The sequence below is a fragment of the Erithacus rubecula genome (genome assembly GCF_903797595.1).
Source record: "Erithacus rubecula genome assembly, chromosome: 14".
Taxonomy (NCBI): Eukaryota; Metazoa; Chordata; class Aves; order Passeriformes; family Muscicapidae; genus Erithacus; species Erithacus rubecula.
Genome location: NC_136666.1, coordinates 4,641,248 through 4,648,038, shown reverse-complemented (window position 1 = coordinate 4,648,038; position 6,791 = coordinate 4,641,248). Strand labels below are relative to the sequence as shown.

At 49.0% G+C, this 6,791-nt stretch overlaps 1 long non-coding RNA gene across 1 annotated transcript; it reads right to left on the bottom strand.

Annotated features, from left to right (window-relative positions):
• Nucleotides 1-816: 816 nt before the first annotated feature.
• Nucleotides 817-3,935, bottom strand: LOC306807702. Its single transcript, XR_013775793.1, has 2 exons — nucleotides 2,893-3,935; nucleotides 817-1,141 (listed from the first exon to the last, which is right to left on the bottom strand). It is a non-coding gene; the product is annotated as an uncharacterized lncRNA (long non-coding RNA).
• Nucleotides 3,936-6,791: the final 2,856 nt, after the last annotated feature.

Below are 6,791 nucleotides of genomic sequence, written 5' to 3'. Positions count from 1 at the left end.
CCGCGCCGGGGCAGCCTTTGTGCCCGCACACAAAAGCTCTTGTTTGCATGTGTTAAAGTCCATTAAACCGCGGCAGCCCCAGGTGCAAACGCCAGCCCGGAGAGGCCGCGCCACCTTCCGCGCCCGCTGAGCGCCGCGGCCGCTCCGCGCTCGGCCCCGGCAGCGGCGGGGCCGGGGCACGGCCCGGCGGCTCCTAATGAGGGCCCGGGGCTGCCCCTTCATTAGCGGACATGGGTGGGTTTCGCTCCCTGTGCCCCCAGATTCGCCTGTCCCCCGCCTCGCCGTTAGTGGCAGCGACAGGACACAATGTCGCCTATTGTGCTGGCCAGCCCCTTACCCGAGGGGACACGGAGGGGACCCCGCGCGCAGCTCGGGGTCGTGGGTGCTGACCTGGTGCCAAAGAGCCTGCTGGACAGGGGCCAGTGGTTTGGCTTTTTCCCACTGTGGCTTGTAAAGGTGCCTTTGGACACTGTAACATCATGAAATCTTCAGAAAAAGTACCGCCAAAGATAGGAGCAGAGCAGTTTCCCGACTCCTGGTTCAAAGAGCAGAATTCAACCCAAAAGGTGGAAAAGAGAGGAATTGTGCAGAGAATAGCCACACAAAAAAAACAAGCCTTGCACAGGTCAAAGCCTACAAAAACAATCTCATCACAGTGTTAGTGTTTCATAGGACTGGCACGGCAATTTATCCAAGAAAAAGTATTTCCAGGTTCTGTTGCAACAAGTCCCCATCACTTTATCCCCAATGGTCTGCCAGGGATTTGCCCTGCAGCTATTTTAAATTGTGCTGCTAATAACAATTCATTACAGTTGATAGAACTGGGAGACTTGCCTTTTATTTTGCAATTAGACGTAAAGGCTCTGATCTGGCAAATGCTCTGCACTGTGAGCATGCGAGTAGCTCTGCTGAAGTCATCTGGGACTGTTCATGTGCTTAACATTAAGCCCGTGAGGGTTTGCAGGATCAGGGTCTGAGACGGGATCATCTTTAAGGATGTTTGTTTACCTGCTCTGTTCTGTGTTTTCTAGATTCACGATGGCGCCCTGCAAAACCATTTCTCTGGGAAATGGAGAACTGGAGTGTCTCGAGTCAGCTGGGCACAGCTCACAAGTAGCATTTGGGTGCCAAGTGATTCTTCCTGTAAACAAAAATGGTTTGCAGGAGCTTGATTTGGGAAGACATGACGGCACTGGGTACGTTGCACTGCAAACTGTTCAGCTGTGTGAGCCTGTGTGTACTGAGGCGTTAATGCAGAACTGTTGGGCATTGGGCCCAGAACAGATGTGATGATGAGTGAGAGCAAAGAGACAGGGAAGAAGGAGCAGAAGAAGAAAGCACATTTTAGGCTTCTCAGTTCCTGCCTAGACAACCACTGCTTCGAAAAGCTGGGCACCATCCCCAAGTGCCTCTTATCAAGAGAAAGTGGGAAGCAACATGATCTGTGGAGAAAACAAACATATTTGGTTTTTTTCATTTGCCAATCCTTCAAACAATAGCTGTTTGTAGGCAAATAATCGTCAGGTCTGCATCGCCAGATCGATGCAGGGAGTGGTTCCCATGGGCTCTGTGGTGCCAGACACACTGAATGGTTTGTAAGGAAACAGGTCCTTGAACTCCTCCACAACACAGACACTATCTTAGTAGGTTATCTCACACTTGCTTCTGTTCCTGCTCCCATTCTCCTCATCTTCCAATGCTTGGCCTGGCAGAGAGAAGTGAAGACTAGAGGAAATAGATCTTGTTTTAATAGAAAAGGCTTCAAAATGTTCAGCTGTTTGTTATTTCCTTGCCACTTACTTTTCCAATTTACTTTTGGAGCCAGGCTAGCTAAAGGAAAGGCCAATCCTTGTGCACAGTCGCAGTTTAATACCTATGATATGCATGAAGAAAATTAATTTGACTGAGGATTTTGCTTCATGAAGTAATTACAGCACAAAGCATAAAAAGGCTGTGTTTTGTCTTGAGCCGCCAAAGTCCTGGTTTGCATCATGAGGTCATGTTTAGGATTACAAATGTTTGCACAAATAGCATCTTACAGTATCTCACATTGCCTCCCCCCACCTTTACTAACAGGACTTTTGGAGGTGGAGAGGAACAGAAAAAGAAACTGTTCTTCAGCCCCAGATGTGTTAAGATTGAAGCTCAAACCCACAGGGCACGAGAAGGGCAATACAAATATGGGAGGGGCTGAGTTCATGGGGCTGCTCACACTCCAAAAGATATCCCATATCCACAACCCCTCTCCACTACTGTCAGTGGAGGAGGATTGTAAGCACCAGTGCAGCCCCATTAAGGTTGGATTGATACAAGAAAAACCCTCATGTAAGACATACCATTTCCATGGTATCTTCACGAGAGGCTTATCTTTTTTATTTCGACTTTTTAAGGCACCTCTCTGGACTCAAATCCTTTTGAAATTGTATGTGAATACTTGGATAAATTGAGCAGAGATAGTTTTGGTAAAAAATGGCAGATTTTTCCATTAATTTGGTGATATTTGCAATGTGCTTCACAACTGGAGGCAGCAGTTCAATTATCACTATCTTGCAGCCAGAAAATATTTGGAAAAACAAAGCAAATCAAAATGTGCTGGCAAAGCATGTCTCATTGCCTTCACAGGGCCAATCAGTCACTTCTGCTGCCAGGGAGCCCATAAAATGCCAATCACAACACAGTTCAAAACAGTCCATCCTGCTGCTAACCTGTATCACGGCAAATTTGGTTAAGACTGATGAAATGTATGGATTTTAAGTTTGCTTAGAAGAATTAACTCAAGCTCTAGAACTACCCATAGGAAATAAAAGTTAAAGGAATGGTAAATTTACAAAACCCCAGAAAATTCACAGATTAAAGTCACTGGGGAGCACTCACCATCACTTTCTGCCTTACCTGTTTAGGTGGGAGATCTTTAGATCCAGCTTTTGCAATGAACTGCTGGAGCTGAGTTCTGAATGTCTGTCATCAAAACACTCAGGCTGTGGGTAACTCACATTGGGAAACTGAAATTATGAACACCCTTTTTTTATTCATCACTGCCTGCCTTCTTTCCTCACTGATAATACAGGGTCAGCATCCTCTCAAAATGACTGGAAAAGGAAACAGTGCATGTGAAACTCTCAGACACTGCTGTCATGAGCACCATGGAAAAACCATACGGAAATGAATAATTTTGTGCCCAAAGCACAGTTTGAATAACAGGCAGTAAAAAGCCCCTTCGCTGCACATTAAACAAGAGGAGAATAAATCATGAGGGGAGCTGCTCCCTCAGGAGCAGCAACCATTGCCAATGCAGAGTGAGCGGGATGCCTGTAGGAAAAGGGCGTGGATAACTCAATTACAGTTCATCTGGATGAGGAAAACCAGGCAAATCCTGGACACCCTGGGCTGTTGAATGCTGGAGTGTAGAGCCTCAGTAGCCTTTCAGAGTATATTGTTTCACACACGTATTTATATTTGTGTGTGCATGGGCTTCGGGGGAGATGGAAAATAAGTGGGATAAGCTTTGGCTCTGTGCCAGGTTGACTGCTTCACACAGCTGGTTAGCTGGAAGCACAGGCTGAGGTCTAGATGAAAAAAAATCTTTGAATAATCAACTGATCAGTTTGTAGAGCATCTGTGAATGGCTACAGCACCACTGACTGGGCAAACACAGCCCTCTAATATGTGTCTCACTGTTTTCATCCATGGGGCAGGATGCCAAAGGGGTCTAGAAACACCCTATTTCCAGGTAGTCTGGAGATATCTTTACTCACCCTCTGTATACAACTCCCTGCACTCCAGGGTATAAGATACAAGGTATAAGAGTGTATTTGGAGGAGTTAACACTAGCAATATCGCCTTCATTAAGGTTAAATAAGGTTGGGAAGTAAGAGAAGTTAATTCCTACAGGAACATTTGGCATTCCTAAAAGATAGGGAGACAGCAACATCATAGCAGGAACATGTGCTTGGCACAGACAGGCAGGACAGCACAGAGAGGTGAGGTCAGCTCACACTCATGGAGGCAGATTTAAGAATGCACATGTCCAACCCAGCAGTGGGGAGGTGGGCTTTGCTCTGCTTGGCAGAGCAGAGCTGGTGTATTGATGGTGTGGAAGCTTTGTGTGAGATACAGCTCTGCAGAGCAGCTCCAGGGAGCCCACAGCCCTGCTTTCACTGCAGCAGGTTAAGGACACATTGCTGAGATCTGTGTGACAGGAGAACACAACCAGGTAACTCAGCAGCAATGTGACCTCTCTGACAGACGTTCTTCCTCGTGTTTCTGACACATTGATCAACTGTTGCAAACTTAGGTAAACCCCATTTTTTCACTCCCTCTATCCTAGTGGTGGCATGGTTCTTCTGAGGCACAGGAATGAATGTGAAATGTCTCACACTTGCTCCGATCAGGGGTCTGCTGATGCTTTTAGAGCTTGTCCCCGCAGAATTCTGGAGACATATTTCCACCCCTGTGGGTTTGGTAGAAGCACAAAAGACACATCTGGTGACCAAAGACAAACCTCTTCTGGGGCTGGTGGACTTCCCACTCACGCCAGGATTGAGTTTGACCAACAAGGGACCAGTCAGTGCCCACAAAACTCCTTGACAGCAGAACATTCTGTTACTCTTCCTGTGACGTTATCAGAGGAAACACTGCTCACAACTATGTATATCCATTAAAGTCTATTATTTCAGCTCATTCATGTGTTGCTGACTCACCATTCATTCACTTTGTACAACCTTTAAAAAGTCTTACACATCCCCAAACCCTCCATATGGAATTTCTGCCTTAGATGTATCTCCCACTGCACCACCATTAATTCGAGGAGGCAATAATTTTCCCAGGAGTGTCCTGTATAAAATCTTCCTCATCAGAGATAAGAGACAAGGTCATTCCACATGAGACAGCCCACTGGAATGACTCTTTAGACACTGCTTGTTCTGGAACTTCTTATTCATCCTGATACCCTCATCCTGATATTTTGTCCTTTAATTGCAAAAGTACTTTCCACTTCCACTGAGTGTTTCTGTGGGCAAGGTACAGATAGAAATGGATAAACTCCTCACTGGGACTAGGAATACATAGGGATTTAGCTAAGAGGTTTCTTCTAGCTTGGGTTCATTTGTAGCTTTTGTGGGAAATAGCAACTGGACAGTTAAAAAATGGGCAGCTTAGAAATAAACATTTCTGCACCATCAGATAAGTTTTCACCTGGGCAGAGGACCTCCAAAAACATCCTGCAAGCTGCAGGGAGTAAGGATTGATTCATCAAGGTACTTTCCCTTCTGAATCAGCACTAAATCTATGCCACTGTGATATCACAGGCTATCTGCCTTTGGAAGCTCTGAGTATTTTTTAGCATTCTAATAGTAAAGTGCTGACTATTGCTGAGGATTACAGATTCTGCAGAACATTTTGGAAGATAACTTCTGGCATCTTGCCACTTGTTATATGGAAAATATGTTGTATTATCTTCCATGTGTGTGGGGGTGTGTGGGTGCTCCGAGTGTCCTGGCCCTCAGCCTGCAAAGACTTACACATATTTTATGCAGAATAAAGTTAAGCAATACATAATGAACTTGTTCAGGCTCAGAGCCTAGATCTGTCACTTAAGACATGTTCCATATCCTTCAGGACTTCTCGAAAGACAGCATCTTTCTCGACACTCCAAGTATGCTACCATGAGCACTGTGCTGGAGCTTGGCTGAGTGGGACACAAATATGCTGTTATCAGTGTAGGATTTTCCAGTGGAAGGGCCTGGTCCTGCCCCAACCGGCTGGAGTCCGACTGGGATAGTCAGACTGGGATGGTCAAACTGGTCCCAGACTCCTGTACACACACAGGAATGTGGATGCACATCATGCTGTGCAGATGCACGGCAGACACCTGATGTCATGTTCTTCTCCTACCGTCAGGGTTTGAAAACTCTCCAGAGGCACTGAGTGAAGGATGAGGTGTAGCAGGTTGAGGAAAGGATGTCAGGGCACCAGTAACAGCAGAAAAGGGCCCTTATTGCTGGGAGACAGTGGTGTTATTCCCATGGAGACCCCTGCAGGAGTCCTCCCATGAATTACTTCTGGGTGGGCTTGGGTGGGACGCAGAGGCAGGAGGCAGCAGAGGGCACATCCTCCCATGCCCACCCCAGTGCCACCTTTGGGGGAAGCCAGGGTGGCTGCTCCACGCCCCAAAGCCCATCTGGGCACATCCAGCCCCGCTCCCGCACTGCTCCCGGCTGAGGGGAGCCCTGAGGGAGCCCCATGGGGCGTCCTGCGGGGAGCAATGGCAGAGCCGTGCCTGGAGCTCTGAGGGAAGCACTGCGGGGAACGCCACGGGCAGCCCGAAGGAGCAATGTCCGAACCTCTGGGAAGCCCTGAGGGACTCTGTGGAAACCCTGAGGAGAGCGCGGTGGGAGCGCTTTGGGATTCTGCGGAGAGCCCTGAGGGGAACCGTTTATGACCTGAGAGGAATACCTTGAGAAGAATACCTTGTAACTCCGTGGAGAGCCCTTCGGAAGCCCTCTGGGCTCCTGAGGGGAATCCTTCGGGATGCTGAGTCGCCCGTCGGGAGCCTTTGTCACCCGTGTGGGGACGGCGCTGCCGGAGCGCTGTGGGGACCCCGGCGGCGCGCGGGCGCCCCCCCGCCCCTGCGGCGCGCGCGGAGCCTCGGCGGGGCGGCGCCGCCCGTCACCTGCGGCCGCGCGAGGGCCGGGGGCGGGGCCGGGGGCGGGGCCGGGGGGCGGCTGCCAATGGGGGCGGGCGGGCGGCGCGCGCGGCGCTCTTAAGGCGGCGCGGGCGCTGTCAGCGGGCAG